The 14,448-nt window shown below is 36.6% G+C and overlaps 1 protein-coding gene across 1 annotated transcript in view; it reads right to left on the bottom strand.

The window, feature by feature from the left end:
- LOC137241496 (uncharacterized) overlaps positions 1-14,171 on the bottom strand; it is a 34,069-nt gene extending 19,898 nt beyond the window's left edge. The window contains exon 1 of the mRNA XM_067769099.1: positions 14,115-14,171. The gene's annotated coding sequence lies outside the window, so the exon portion shown is untranslated. The remainder of the gene's footprint in view (positions 1-14,114) is intronic.
- Between the last annotated feature and the right edge of the window lie 277 nt (positions 14,172-14,448).

The following is a 14,448-nucleotide window of genomic DNA, read 5'->3' as shown; positions in this document are numbered from 1 at the left end:
TAAATTACTTTTTCGCATCTTGTTACGGGGGATTTTTTTTGAGGCTCTAGAAATGCTGTGTTATGCTTGATCGGAATGGCAGCGTGACAACCGTCTATTACAAAAAAATGTATCCCAATATCCTTTTACAATAAAACTTGGTAACAGAAATATCATTGATACAATACTATGTTTCGCTAAGATATAGCTTATTATTCTAGTCTACGACACTTTTAAACATCTTTTTTTCTATTAAAGTGGGCGTGGTCCTTCACCGATCTCGTCCATTTTGTTTAGAAATATTTCCTGCTATAATGAAAATATGTGTAACCAATCTTATTACGATCCATTAATTTTCTTCGAGTTATGGCTCCCGAAACATAGAAAAATGCTTGGTCATAAAAGGGGCAGTGCCATGCCCATTTTCAAAAATTTTAATTATTTCCTTTTTTGTTATAATTCCATTTGGGAAATGAAACACCATTGATATAAAGATATTTTTTGGAGAGATATGGCTTGTTTTATTCGTCCTTTAAAAATATTTTACATAAAGGTGGGCGTAGTCCTTAACCGATTTCGTTAATTTTTCTTCGAAGCATTCCTTATAGTAAAGGCAAGCTCTCTGCTGAATTTTGTTATGATAGGTTTAACGGTTTTTGATTTATGATTAATAATATTTGTAAAATTGATTTTATCACAAGTGGGCGGTGCCACGCCCATTTTCCAAACATTTTTCAAATTTTTATCAAAAGTCTCTATATCAGTCCAAATTTCAACATTTTAGATGTATTTTTTACTAAATAATCAGTTTATTTGTGTTTTACAAAATGTTATACATATGTGACCCGGCCTATGGAAGGGTGGCTTATGACTCAAAAAAGAAATTGCGAGAAACAGCTGTTAAAGATAAATAATGCATTTCAGTTTCTTAGCAGTTTTTTTTTTGCATTATGAACAGTCATGCCCAAAAGGCAAAACACAAACCAGTTTTCGACCGATATTTTGGCCCATTGCCATCGAAAAAAATGCTATCAAAAAAATGTGAGGATGCTTCACCAGCCACCAAAGTGGCATCGAAGGAACCAAAGGCTACATCGTCTTTCATTTATGCTCTTCTTTCTCTACATTTATGGTACACTTCTAAGCAAGTTAGGACTTTCTAGTTTTCACCACGTGAAAGAGCGTCTCAAAAACTATCGAAACCAGAAAAAAAGTGGAAATTTTTTTTTGAGTCATTAGCCACCTTTTCATAGACCGGGTCACATACATGTAAAAGTGGGCGTGGTTATCATCCGATCTCGCTTATTTTAAACAGCGATGAGAGATGAGTGCTAAGATACCTTATAACAAATGTCTATATTTCTCAAGTTACCGTTTGCACAGACAGTAGGACGGACAGACGGAAGGATGGGCATGGTTAAATCAGTTCCTTTTTCCATCCTGAGCATTTTGCTATATGAAAGTTTATATTTATCTCGATTCGTTTATGCCGTTATGTTACCAAAGTTAATATACTCTATGTGCAAGGCACACTGAGTATAAAAAATATTGTTAGAAATGCAATAAATCTGACCTCACCAAGAGTTGACACTCCCAAATGCATTGCATGCTAAGCTTAAAATTATGCAAATTTGTATGGAAAACAAAAAAATACTAAATATTAATCAAAATATTAACTAAGAACTTTGCGTTAAACCGTACTTGATAATAAATAAATGCATTAGTGTGTTCAAAACTTCCATACCGACCCTCACCATGAGCGCCAGCGGGTTCATATTAACCCCTTTCAGTATTCTTTTAATTTTTCATTATCTACCAGTAACTTTTTCGTATTCCTCTTTGTAGGCACTTCCTTATTGATTACATATTGATTAGCATTCATGGCATATTGACAGTTTTTTCTTGTTCAACAAACACCGTAACCGCTTGTAGGTAACAGTATGAACGGTTACTATGACCAAAACTCAAGAGCGGTGTATCGCACCAAAAAGTGACTTATAAATGCAAAAGGTGTCATAGAACATTAAAGTCCGTGTGATTTTCATTGTAATAACTTACTCGGATAGATAAATAAATACTTATGTTTATTAGAAAGCTCTTGCACCTGTAGCATTTCCTTTTTAAAGTACAAGGGCCAACTTATAAAACAGTAGACTCTCAATACAAATGCCATACATGCGGCACTGACCACTATCAGCTGTTAATAAAGAACCGTAAACAGCCTTTTATAAAGTTTTTCTGGCGAAATTTACTACTATATTAATAATTGAAAGTCGAGAACCCCTGGAAAAGAACTGAAATTGATTGAGTTCATGAGAAGATCAAAATAAGACGTAGAGGACCCTTGCCAACATTGTCGAAATCCCAGATATCACCCCATAACTTTTGCAAATGCCACCAAGGATCAATGCGGTATTGAGATATGCGAACTTTTCAAAAGTAGAATACAAGCCCAGGAGCCACAAATCGGTTTACTCTTCAATTGTTAAAATTTTTTTTTTGTTAAAGAATTTGTTGGTGGTGTTCACGCAGCATAAACTTCGACGTAGATTTTCTATGCGTCCGACCCTAACAGGACAAACACTTTGACGTTTGGCTATACCCTTAAAAGAGACTGGGATAACAACAGTTGCTGCGGAGGCTGGCCGGCTCAGAAGTAACCGAACTGCTGAAAATATCGCTGCTATGGCCCAAGATGTCGAAAAAGAGCCTGCACCATCGATAAGACGATTTGCCATCCAAGCGGACATTGGATTGCGATCCTACGCAGAATTTTGTTTTAGGATTTGAGGACGTTCCCTTATGAAGTTCATACAATGTATCAGCCGTTAGCTGTTAACCGCCAGACGTGTCTAACCTACGTTCGAGCTATTCTGAATTTTAACGAAGTGCAAGACGATTTTACATTGAACATCATTATGAGTGATGTGGCTACTTTAAATCCTATCGATTACTCGCTACAACGCTATGATAACAGAATTTTGATGTGTCAATATTTTTGCACACGGTATTAGGGAGAATCCAAAACGTAAAGAAGTTGCGTGCGCAATAATAGTCTTTGGAAGTGGTATGCTATATTGGGGAATACAGAATGTAAGCGTAAGTGGGAACAATGTTGTAATGTAAAGTTTATACGACAGAAACGATATGTTATCAACGGGTTATAGGCATGTTATGCAAAGTTTAGGCATAGTTATTGTTCTTTCATTGGCAAGTTATCGGTTTGCCATCGAAAAGTTATCGATATGTTATCTAAAAGTTTTTGAGTTGTTATTTAAAAGTTCGTATCGACGACTCATCCTTTGTTATGATATATAAAACTGATTATACATCTATAGCCCGTCGATAGCCCATAACAAACTGATAAGTTAGGTAAGGTTGAACTGGCTCATCAGTGAGGACTTCACATAGAATGAATGATTCCATATTTTTACCAAAAGTTTGTTTAACCACCGAACCTATCTAACACCAGAACCTATGTTATAAAATAACTCCATCCTCTTGCCAAATATTAAAAGCTTTCTAGGACCTATGCCAGTTGCTGCTTCAACATTTGACAGTTGCATCACTCCTAATAGATGAAGTCTTATCCTGGCAAGCGCTGGACACGAACACAAACCGATAACTCGATGATAATAAAACGCTATATATAATAATCCGATAATTAAACAATAACTTATCACTATCGGCTATTACCGAAAAGAAGCCGACGAAGCTCTTCTCAAAAATCCCGAAACTATTTGTTTCTGCTAAAGTTTTCTGCGTTATGCTATCTTCTAGAGGGATCTGAAAGTTCTAAATAAAGTTAACTATGGGTTGCTTAGTCTGCCATTTCTCCCGTTTTGATGATTTGCACCTCCCGTCCAGATTAAACACTTGAGTATATCGTAGAGCTATTTTAAATTCTTTCTACTGATATTATGCGGCCTTCAAACGAGGATGTGTGTATGATAGATATAACATTCTATTGAAGGACAAAAGGCTCATAATTTATTTAGATTGGCCGGTGTCTGGAGTCGCGTACGTTTAGAAGATTTACATCCAACAAGCGATACGATGCATATTTAATAAATTTCTCCTTTCTTCTGAATCACTTATTAGACTATTCAGATCCTTGAAGAAGTATGTAAGTACATACTTCCCATACATTTTAGAGCATTGACTTTTCAAGCTACCCTCGTAAGCATTAGCATATCGTTAGAAAACTCTTCTTGATTCACTTGTGCGCCAAAGTTTTCAAAAAGTGTAAAAAAATGGGTGAATGGCTCATAATCAATCAAAATCATAAATATTTGGGTAGAGTAATGATTCGTTATGAAAGAATTTGTTATTAAATTGTTTCACATATTTTAATATTTTTTATGTTCATTGCATTTTAAAGCTAACTGTTTTATTGTACTTGGCTATATATAGCAAAATGATTGTATAACATCAAAAACGCATAATAAGCATTAAAAAATTTATTTATGGTTAAATGCTGAATCAACAAAATCAAAACGTCAACAGTGGCATATTTTTTTGATTTTTTTATGCTGAATTTTAAATACGAAAACCGAATTCATTACATTTATTAATCGAATGTTTATTTTAAGCGTATACAAGCATTTCCGATTGAAATCAATACTAAATAAATATAAATGTTTGCACTTGATATTGTTTATGTGTGTGTGTACCTATGCACCCAGTAGTGAAATAGCAAACTATTCTAAAAAAGTACTAGTTGGCAAATAGAATTTTATGGAGCAGTTGAAACTATTCCAAAAAAGTTTTCAATGCAAAATGATAGAGAGTGACAGTCATTAGGTCTAATTACAGCTCGAGCTGAGATAATTCTACCTTCGATGTCTGTTGGGTTGATATTTGAAAATTCGTTTGGAAAAACTTTTATCGAACACTTGCTTCGATTTCAATGAGTGTTGTCCTCTGTACTCTTTCTAGTTTCTTTAGAAACACAGACTCTATATGTAGAAATATATGATTTATAAATGTTGGATTTTCAGTTTTTATTTTATAAAAATGTATTTATTTTATTTAAAAACGTTTAAAAATCCAAGTACAATTTCATTTGACGTTTTTTGCAAAACTTAAAAGCTACTATGATTAATTATTAAAATGTTATACAGTACATTCGTCCAGATCGGGTTACGTATTAGTGCTTTATTGTAGTTCTTGTAGTTCGCTCATCGTAACTGCATACTCTCCTCTTTTACATTAGCATAATATAAGCTCAAACATATGTAATTAAATCTAAGCGAATCCATCAACATTGTCTTTTAAATATTACACTATATACTCGTATACAGTAAACTCTACTCTAAACAAGGTTCCATAAAAAAGTATACAAATGAAGTAGACGTTTTCGATGACCCAATTTAGTAGTAAGTAGAAACAACTTTTACCTTTCTGACTCTCACGATATTATGCTTTCGGGAGAATTTCTTGATCATGAACAAAAAAAAAATCGGATTTGGTTGCAACTCGAGTTTCATATCCAAGACCCCAGCCTCTAATCGGTAATATCAGAAAATAAGTGAGACAACAAATTGCTGGGGTGGAAGCAAGCATCTTTCCACCGGAGCTAGGGCTCAAAATCCCTTTTCTTCAATCCACGATTACGTTAATCATTCAACGTGTATACTTAAAGATAGGATACGGGCTTATGAAGGCCCGATTTTTGTGGGCACGACACAGGTCAATTTTTTAAAACAATTTTATTTAGCTTGACTTGACAGGCTGGCTGGTGGGCACGAATTTTGTAATTGAAATTTAAGTATCTTCCTGATAAGCTAGAAGCTTGAAATTTGGAATATAGTTCAGAACCCGATGACAATGCAATAATAAGGAAAAAATCGCCCCTAGGTGGCGCAAGGATCGAGATATTCAAAAAAATCGTATTTGTAGTCCGATTTGGTCCATATTTGGAACACATAATAGATACATGAATAGAAAGCGAGCTATGATGTCCGATTTGGTTCATATTTGGAACAAATATTACGTACAGTCCGGTAGAAGTGACATCAAAATATTTTGGAGTTGGAAGGATTATGTATTGAGGACTTAGATTGTAACAAATTGTCAGGAAAGAGTCCTTGTAATAATGAGTCACTAAATGAACTAAATAGAATGAGAAATAATAGGCAATTAAATAAAGACTAAAAACTTGAAAATAAAATAATTAGAAACAAATTTTTAAGTTAAACGGTTTTATTGAAAACAATACTTGCATGAAGTAATAATAATACTAAAAGCTAGAAAATAATTAGGCAGGTCCTAGGATTAGTCATCACACTATTCATCAATATAGGGCGTTGATCAGACAATTAAATAAAAGCGTTGGACGCGTCAAATTTCTATTGATAGTCATATATAAGACCAACTGAACATTAATAAGGTTATGATACGCCTCACATTTTAGAAATTTCACGCGCACAACGCTTTTATTTAATTGTCTGATCAACGTCCTAGATTGCTTTTAACTTACAGATTTTTTATAATTATTTTATTTATAACTTCAAACCATAAGACTTATTTAGTCTAGCTATGATAAAAGACGCACTTCAAACCATAAATATAACGAGTGTTCTCATGGGATACTATTAGATCCTTAACTTACTGCGGCAGCTGATGAAGGCTTGCAGGAGCTGAAAGCTTTTAGCATCAACTACGTTAAAATTCGGCACTTAACTTAAACGAGACCATTTTTGGCCTAAGTATAGAGTAGAAGAACTAAGTTTTATGCTTTGGCCCTAAAGCTAAGAATACTTAAGGCAAATCTTCTTCAACGCTTTGGTTGTTTCAAAGCGAAGATAGCTGCAAGGCATTTTATTGCTATCTTATTACTTTCTTAATTGGCGCTTAACCGTCTAAACGGTTATGGCCGGAAGCGAAGCAACGCGACCAAAGGTTTATGTAAGTTCGCGTTAATTTATTCTATTTTAAGCGATGAGACTCATTTATTTGTGTGATAACTTTTATCTAGCTGAATTGCCTACTGGGTAACATGTTGTGTATGTATGCAAAGTCATTTATTAATTTGACTCTTTATGTTATTTTTTTCTGAAAACATTTCGCTATTTTTAGCGAATTGACTGTTGATGAAAAAAACTTTAACTGAAAAAGAAAAAAAATGTTTTGAAAATATAATACGGTTTCAATCAACAAAAGCTGAAGACACTGTTTTGAGCTCGTTCCGGGGCTTTCAGCAATTCTCGAAAGGGGCGATCAAGGTTGGTGCTAATTCCATTAAGCTACATCCAGCCAACAAGATGCATTAGATGCATGTTAAGCTGCAAGGAGATTTCTTCACAATGGGAACTAGATGAGGCCACGAAATCAGTGAACAGATCACGCAGCAGAAAAGCGTAGTATTCCCTCTGTTACGTACACTGGTCCTCAATCAACTGTTAAGGCGGTTTGTCGAAGAACCCGTCAAGCTCGTGGCGTTCGCAGGTGATAAATCAATAGTCATTAGTTGCAAATGGCCTCAATAATAAGTTATCTGATGAATTGCTCGATTCATGGTATACCTGCTTGTCCATGAGGCTTTGAGTTGTTCGCCAAAGCGGAGAAATGTAAATTTACTTTAAGCGATAAAATCTCAAATTGAACTGTGCTTTAACTAGGAAGGGAGAGAAACACATTTCAGAAAATCTAGGAATCATTTTAACCAGCAAGTTATCGTGAAAGCTCAATCTCAGTTTTACATATTTATGTGTGTTTGTTTAGTGGTGTGTTCAGTTTATACTTATATTTAAGAATTCATGAGCTTAACACCGGCTTATAATAATTGAATTTCAATTATTATGTTTTCTAAGAGAAACTGAAAAGAAGGAAACATTTACTGGCATATTGCGATGGACCCATTTCGAAAACCGCCAACCGCCTGATGATGATTACGTCTGAAAACTGAAGCTACGCGGTCATCCATAATGAGCTCCTATATCGTAAGGCCGGAAAACAGTAGTTAACAACTTTCAATTTAAAATCCGTCGACTTTCATTCTAAATTTGATTTAACGAAGAATATTGAAATCAATGATGTGAACACTAACGTCTGCAATCTTTGGTCTACATTTTAAACGAATAGTCACTCCCTAGCGTTTCAAGGTGTAGCTCGGCAGCATAGCGCGACAAAAGCATCCGTTGGAAAGTCTTCGGAGCTACACCTAGAGCTTATAGGAAAGTGACGTCGACGAAGGTATGAGTTGGAAGTCGCAGTCCTATAGCTTCTGTACTGGCATATGGTGTGAGGCTCAGGAGACGTGGTAGCGACTAGTGGTAGGCATTCCTACTGTTCGCACATCGGAAATTGTAGCTCCTAAAAACAGCCGAAAAAACTGGCGGCGCCCTGTGCCACGATAGTCATGAGTATTAATAGACCATTCATAGCAACCCTAAGTCGCCTCTATGTATGACCGCCAAGGAGCGACAAATGATTTAAAGAAATTGTGTTCGCGACGATTATTAGGCGTTAACCCTAGGTGAAACTACGCTTTGCACGAGATATACAGGCAAAAGTGTGACTATTTTATGTATCTCTATTTCTTTTCAGCAGACGCAGCAGTACCAATTCCAAAGAAGGTTCGAAGCCTCTCTGGAGCATGCGAACGAGGGACAATCCCTTCGCAAGGAGCTACTCCTGAAAATGTTTGAACGGTCTGCGAGATTTTGATGCAAAAACCCCGGATCTTTCCGAAATGGCCAACACGTTGATTTCCTTAAATACATTAAACAAAACCTTTCCTAAATATAATTTTTTTAAATAGAAAAGTCAAGCTTTTAAAGTAAGAACACCGGCGTACGCCGGCGCGCCGCCGCCGATAAAGTGATCGGCGTAAACCTCTACTACCTGGAGGTTGGCGCAAGAGTGCGGAAATGGTCGGTGAAGCGATATAAGGGAACGCTGAATGTTCCAAACTAATAGTAAGGGTAGAGCTGTGGTATACTGTGCTGATTCAGAAATAAGCCTATTTTACAAACTGCCAAATCACTGTAGTGTCGAGTATAAAGAAAATTTCAGTCCAGTGAATTTGTAGATGGTAACAGAAAAATGCATGACTTGATGAAATGTGCCAAACGCGGGCTGAGAAATAACTGAAATGTTATGCAAATCAAGCAACTAGACTAGCGAAGTTAGTGTTATCACCAAAGAGCCGGGACTGTGGAGCCGTAATGGACATGCTCACCTAGTGCAGTCTTTCAGCATTACACGTATGCAGTGTAGATCTGGACAGTGGTAACAGATAAAGGAAGAGGGACCTAAGTGCCATTCTCTAGCGAGGTTAAAACTTCGGCTAGTAGGGACCGCTACGTACTCAAATCTTATCTCTCTGAAATTGGCAAGACAACTTTTACGTGGAAAAAAAATTGACTGTTCGGTAAATTGCCGTTAATTTGCCGTAATTTATCCATGAAACAAATAAATTTGCCTCGACTATATTTTAGAAAAAATCAAGTGGCACGCCAACTTCAGAAACCAGTTAATCCAGAATCTTCGGTGTGGTTGGCGAAGCAAGCTACCATCACACCACACGCGTGTTAGGGGGCTTAGAATATACCCGCGGCAGGCATGCATCTCGTAAGATGCGCCGCTAAATATCCAAATGGTTCAATGGTTTGCCAGCGCTATTTATAGCTTCTCCAACCTAATTGTCAACCTCACCTACTCGTGGCGAACCCTATTTATTTAGCAGTCGAGGCTCAGGCGACCCCAAGTTCCTCATGGAAGTAGCGGCTGGGTGACGTTCTCGAGATGGTCGAGCGTGTACCTTAATGGTGCTTGTTACCAGAACGTACTGTACCTATGTCCGGCAGAGGACCAACAACATCGATAACTAAAACCTTCGGGGGTGTCTTTATCGCTACAACAACAACAACGACACAATTAGGTCGTGTGAATAATATAAAAGCCATAACTTTTCCCACTATATTTCAGGAATTGTACACAATATAATACAAATTTTTCTAAATTTAAGTTGCAGCTATACAAATCTTATTTTTTTTCACTCGGCCCGCTTTAGCGTATACTTTCGCCTGATAGTGTGTGCCAAAACTCTAAACACCTAATTAATAAGAACAACAAAACTTTTAAGAAAAAATATTTCCATACAAATTTCTTATTAAAGGAGCTTATTATTTTTTATTATACCTTTATATTAAGTCGCTTTCATGTTTGTCCCCTCATTTCCATACGAATTTTTGACCCACGGAAAAGTCTTTTCGGTAACTTCCCGTTGACCTAGACACTTGATACTTAGAACATAGTTCAGATCTGGGAGACATTACAATGCAAGTGAAAAAAAATCCGCTAGGTGCCGCACGGATCGAGATATACAGAAAATTAATTTTAAAATGGAAATTTTGCGATCGACTTTTAACTAACTTTTAGGTGATTCAGGGACTTGAAACTTAGCACATAGTTTGCGAGTCGATGGCACTACAATTCGTGGAACACAAGATGCCGACAGGTGGCAGACGATGAGATAAACGAAAATCCCTGAAAATCCCTGAAAAAATGCAGGGAATCTTGCGATCGATTTTTAATTAACTTCCGGTGAGCTAGAGATTTTAAACTTGGGCCGTGAGTCAGAACCCAGTGACAATGCAATATTTGATCGGAAAAATTTCGCTAGGTGGCGCACGGATCGAGATATTAAGAAGATTAGTTTTAATTTGGGAATTTTTCAATCCATTTTTAACTAACTTCCCGGTTACCTAGAGACTTTAAACTTGGCACACAGTTCGGTACTTGGAGGCAATACAATTTACAGAAAACAAAATTCCGCTAGGTGGTGCGCTAAGTGAGATAACTAGAAACCCTTGAAAAACGAGGGGAATCTTGCAATCGATTTTTGAGTAACTTCCCGGTGAGCTGGTGATATGAAGCTTGTGTCGTAAGTCAGAACCCGGTGACAGTGCAATATTTTATCAAAAAGATTCCGATAGGTGGCCCATGGATCGAGATATTAGGAAAATTAATTTTAATTTGGGAATCTTTCAATCCATTTTTAACTAACTTCTCGGTTACCTAGAGACTTGTAACTTAGCACATAGTCCGAGACTCGGTAACAATACAATTTGCAGAAAACAAAATTCCGCTAAGTGGCGCGCTAATTGTGATAACTATAAATCCCTGAAAAACGAGGGGAATCTTGCGATCGATTTTTGAGTAACTTGCCGGTGAGCTAGAGGCTTGAAACTTTGGCCGTGGCTCAGAACCGGGTGACAATGCAACATTTGATCAAAAAAAAATCGCTAGGTGGAACGCGGATCGAGATAGTAAGAAAACAAATTTTAATTTGGGAATTTTTCAATCCTTTTTTAACTATCTTCCCGGTTACCTTGAGACTTGAAACTTGGCACTTAGTTAGAGGCTTCGTAAAAATACAACTTATAGAAAACAAAGTTCCACTAGGTGGCACGCTAGTCAAGATAACTGCAAATCCTTTAAAAACGGGGGAATCTTGCGATCGATTTTCGAGTAACTTTCCGATGAGCTAGAGACATGAAACTTGGGCCGTAAGTCAGAACCCGGTAACAATGCAATATTTTATCAAAAAAATCCGCTAGGTGGCGCATGGATCGAGATATTAGGAAAATTAATTTTAATTTGGGGATATTTCAATCCATTTTTATCTAACTTCCCGGTTACCTAGAGACTTGAACTTAGCACATAGTTCGAGACCCGGTGACAATACAATCTATAGAAAACAAAGTTTCTAATTGAGATAACTACAAATCCCTGAAACAAAATTCCACTGGGTGGCGCGCTAATTGTGATAACTATAAATCCCTGAAAAACGAGGAGAATCTTGCGATCGATTTTTGAGTAACTTGCCGGTGAGCTAGAGGCTTGAAACTTGGGCCGTGGCTCAGAACCGGGTGACAATGCAACATTTGATCAAAAAAATCGCTAGGTGGAACGCGGATCGAGATAGTAAGAAAACAAATTTTAATTTGGGAATTTTTCAATCCTTTTTTAACTATCTTCCCGGTTACCTAGAGACTTGAAACTTGGCACTTAGTTTGAGGCCTGGTAAAAATACAACTTATAGAAAACAAAGTTCCACTAGGTGGCACGCTAGTCAAGATAACTGCAAATCCTTTAAAAACGAGGGAAATCTTGCAATCGATTTTTGAGTAACTTTTCGGTGAGCCAGAGACTTGAAACTTGGGCCATAAGGCAGAACCCGGTGACAATGCAATATTTTATCAAAAAAATCCGCTAGGTGGCGCATGGATCTAGATATTGAGAAAACTAGTTTTAAATTGGGAATCTTGCAATCGACTTTTAACTAACTTCCTGGATATCTAGAGACTTGAAACCTGAAATATAGTTTAAGACTCTGTGACGGTGCAATGTTTGACCAAAAAATTTGAGCTACGTAACGCACAAGTCGAACTATATAGAAGATTAGGCCATACCTTCATGGCTAGCTTCCTGAGTGTTGCAGGCGTTGTAGAATTCCACCTCGTTGAAGGGCCAACTCATTGCACGTCCTTGCATACTTTTAGGCGTATGCGACTTTCACCACGATTCTTTTAGACTTTCAGGCGTATGCGTATTTCACCACAACTTTCAGCTGTGCAAATTAAGTAGCTGAATAACGAGGTGGAATTCTCTTGCTTTGATGCGAGGTGGAATTTTGTTGTTTTCGCCAGTATTGTCGCCGAAAATTCCACTAATTTGCTTAAATCTTGCTATTTTGAACAATAAATAAAGATAAGAATTTTCACTTAGGAATTACTTAAATTACTAATCAAAGTTACAATTGCCTTTTGTAGGCAGTACTAAAAAATTGAAAATAAAAAGATGATAAAAAAATTTTAAGGACTACCTTTATATAAATGGACCAAAAAATAGAGGGCAATTTTTCCTTTAATACAGACATAGTCTTGTTGAATTTTGACAAAAAAAACTTTAACAATAGCTCTTGTAAAAGAATTTTGGGGTTTTAAACTATAAACGTGGAGCGCAATCTTTCAATTTAAGGCTACATGGTTTGCCTTGCTTGGGATTAACTAATTGATTATTTAAAATTTAAACACGCGCTCTACCTTTATAATTTTAAATCCCAAAATTATTTTACAAGAGCTATTGTTAAAGATTTTTAGTCAATTGTATGTATGTATTAAATGAAAAATTGCCTTCTATTTTTTAGTCCATTTATATAAAGGTAGTCCTTAAAATTTTTTTATCATCTTTTTATTATGAAATGTACAAAGCGTGCAGTTAATTAGTTTTATTTGTTTGCAAACTGCTAATATGTTCTATCGTACACTGTCACAAAACCAGAGTTGGGAGCAGTTCAAAAAATTTTTAGCAACAGAATTTCTCCAACCTAAGTAGGCTGGCATAATGAAGATCTTTTTCTAAGTGTTAATAAGGCCTTCATTTGTTATGAGTTTTAATGTCTGTTCATCTTACACATATTGTTGTTGTTGTTGTAGCAGTGCTTCGCCCAATCCAATAGACGCGACCGATCACAAATTTTCATCAATATCCTCTAACGGGAGTCCAAGGAAACTTGCAGTTTCAACAGAAATGGCCCATTGTGAGAGGGGTGTTAGAGCCGTTGTTTCCACATTGCAATTGAAGAGATGGTTGGTGTCATGTGGGGACACATTGCAAGCAGGACATGCATTTTGTATGTCGGGGTTGATTCTGGATAGGTAAGAGTTTAACCTGTTACAGTACCCGGATCGAAGTTGATCTAAAGTGACGCCCGTTTCCCTAGGGAGAGTGCGTTCCTTTTCTACGAGTGCTGAATATTTTTCTTTAAGAACTTGATTCGCCGGGCAATTCCTGGCATAGAGGTCTGAGGTCATAGAGGACGCCTGTTTGTCGATATAACTGCTTTTTTGCTTCACACGGCTGTGTTCCCAATTCACATCAAAACTTATCCGAATTTCCAACTTCGATTTATATGATCCATAGCCTTAGAAACAGTAAAAAAATATCGATAAAGTTACAACGATTAAAAATATTTAAAAGATTAAATAATTTCTTAGCGGGCTTGGGACCTAAACCACCCTTTTGCCTCTTCTTTACTACTACCTATCTGACTGCAAGTTTCATTCAAACTGTTCTGATGTGATAGCCACGAAAACGATCAAAATATATAATTAAAAGGTTACCGTTCCCAGGCGGTGTGTGATCCCCTCAACTTAAAACCGACGAATACAACACTCCTTGTGATTTGCCTAATAGTTTTTTTAGAATATCGAATAAGTGTCCACTACAAGTATATTGGTATGTAAATAATATTGTTATAATAAATTGGTGTACACAAACCGACTACGAGCAGACTCGCTTTGTAGCCTGCCGAATACTAATCTTGTTTTCAATGTTTTGGTGTGTAGATGTGACACATCCACAAAACAAATTCCTGAGCACAGTCAGAAAGAGTTATCTGGAATCACTCTCATCAAAGACTACATAGTCGTAAACAAAGTGAATTTAACAAAGTGT

Source organism: Eurosta solidaginis, chromosome 2, assembly GCF_040869045.1.
Source record: "Eurosta solidaginis isolate ZX-2024a chromosome 2, ASM4086904v1, whole genome shotgun sequence".
In the NCBI taxonomy this organism is placed as follows: domain Eukaryota; kingdom Metazoa; phylum Arthropoda; class Insecta; order Diptera; family Tephritidae; genus Eurosta; species Eurosta solidaginis.
Note: the sequence above shows the minus strand (reverse complement) of the source record. Positions and strands in the feature narration are given on the sequence as shown.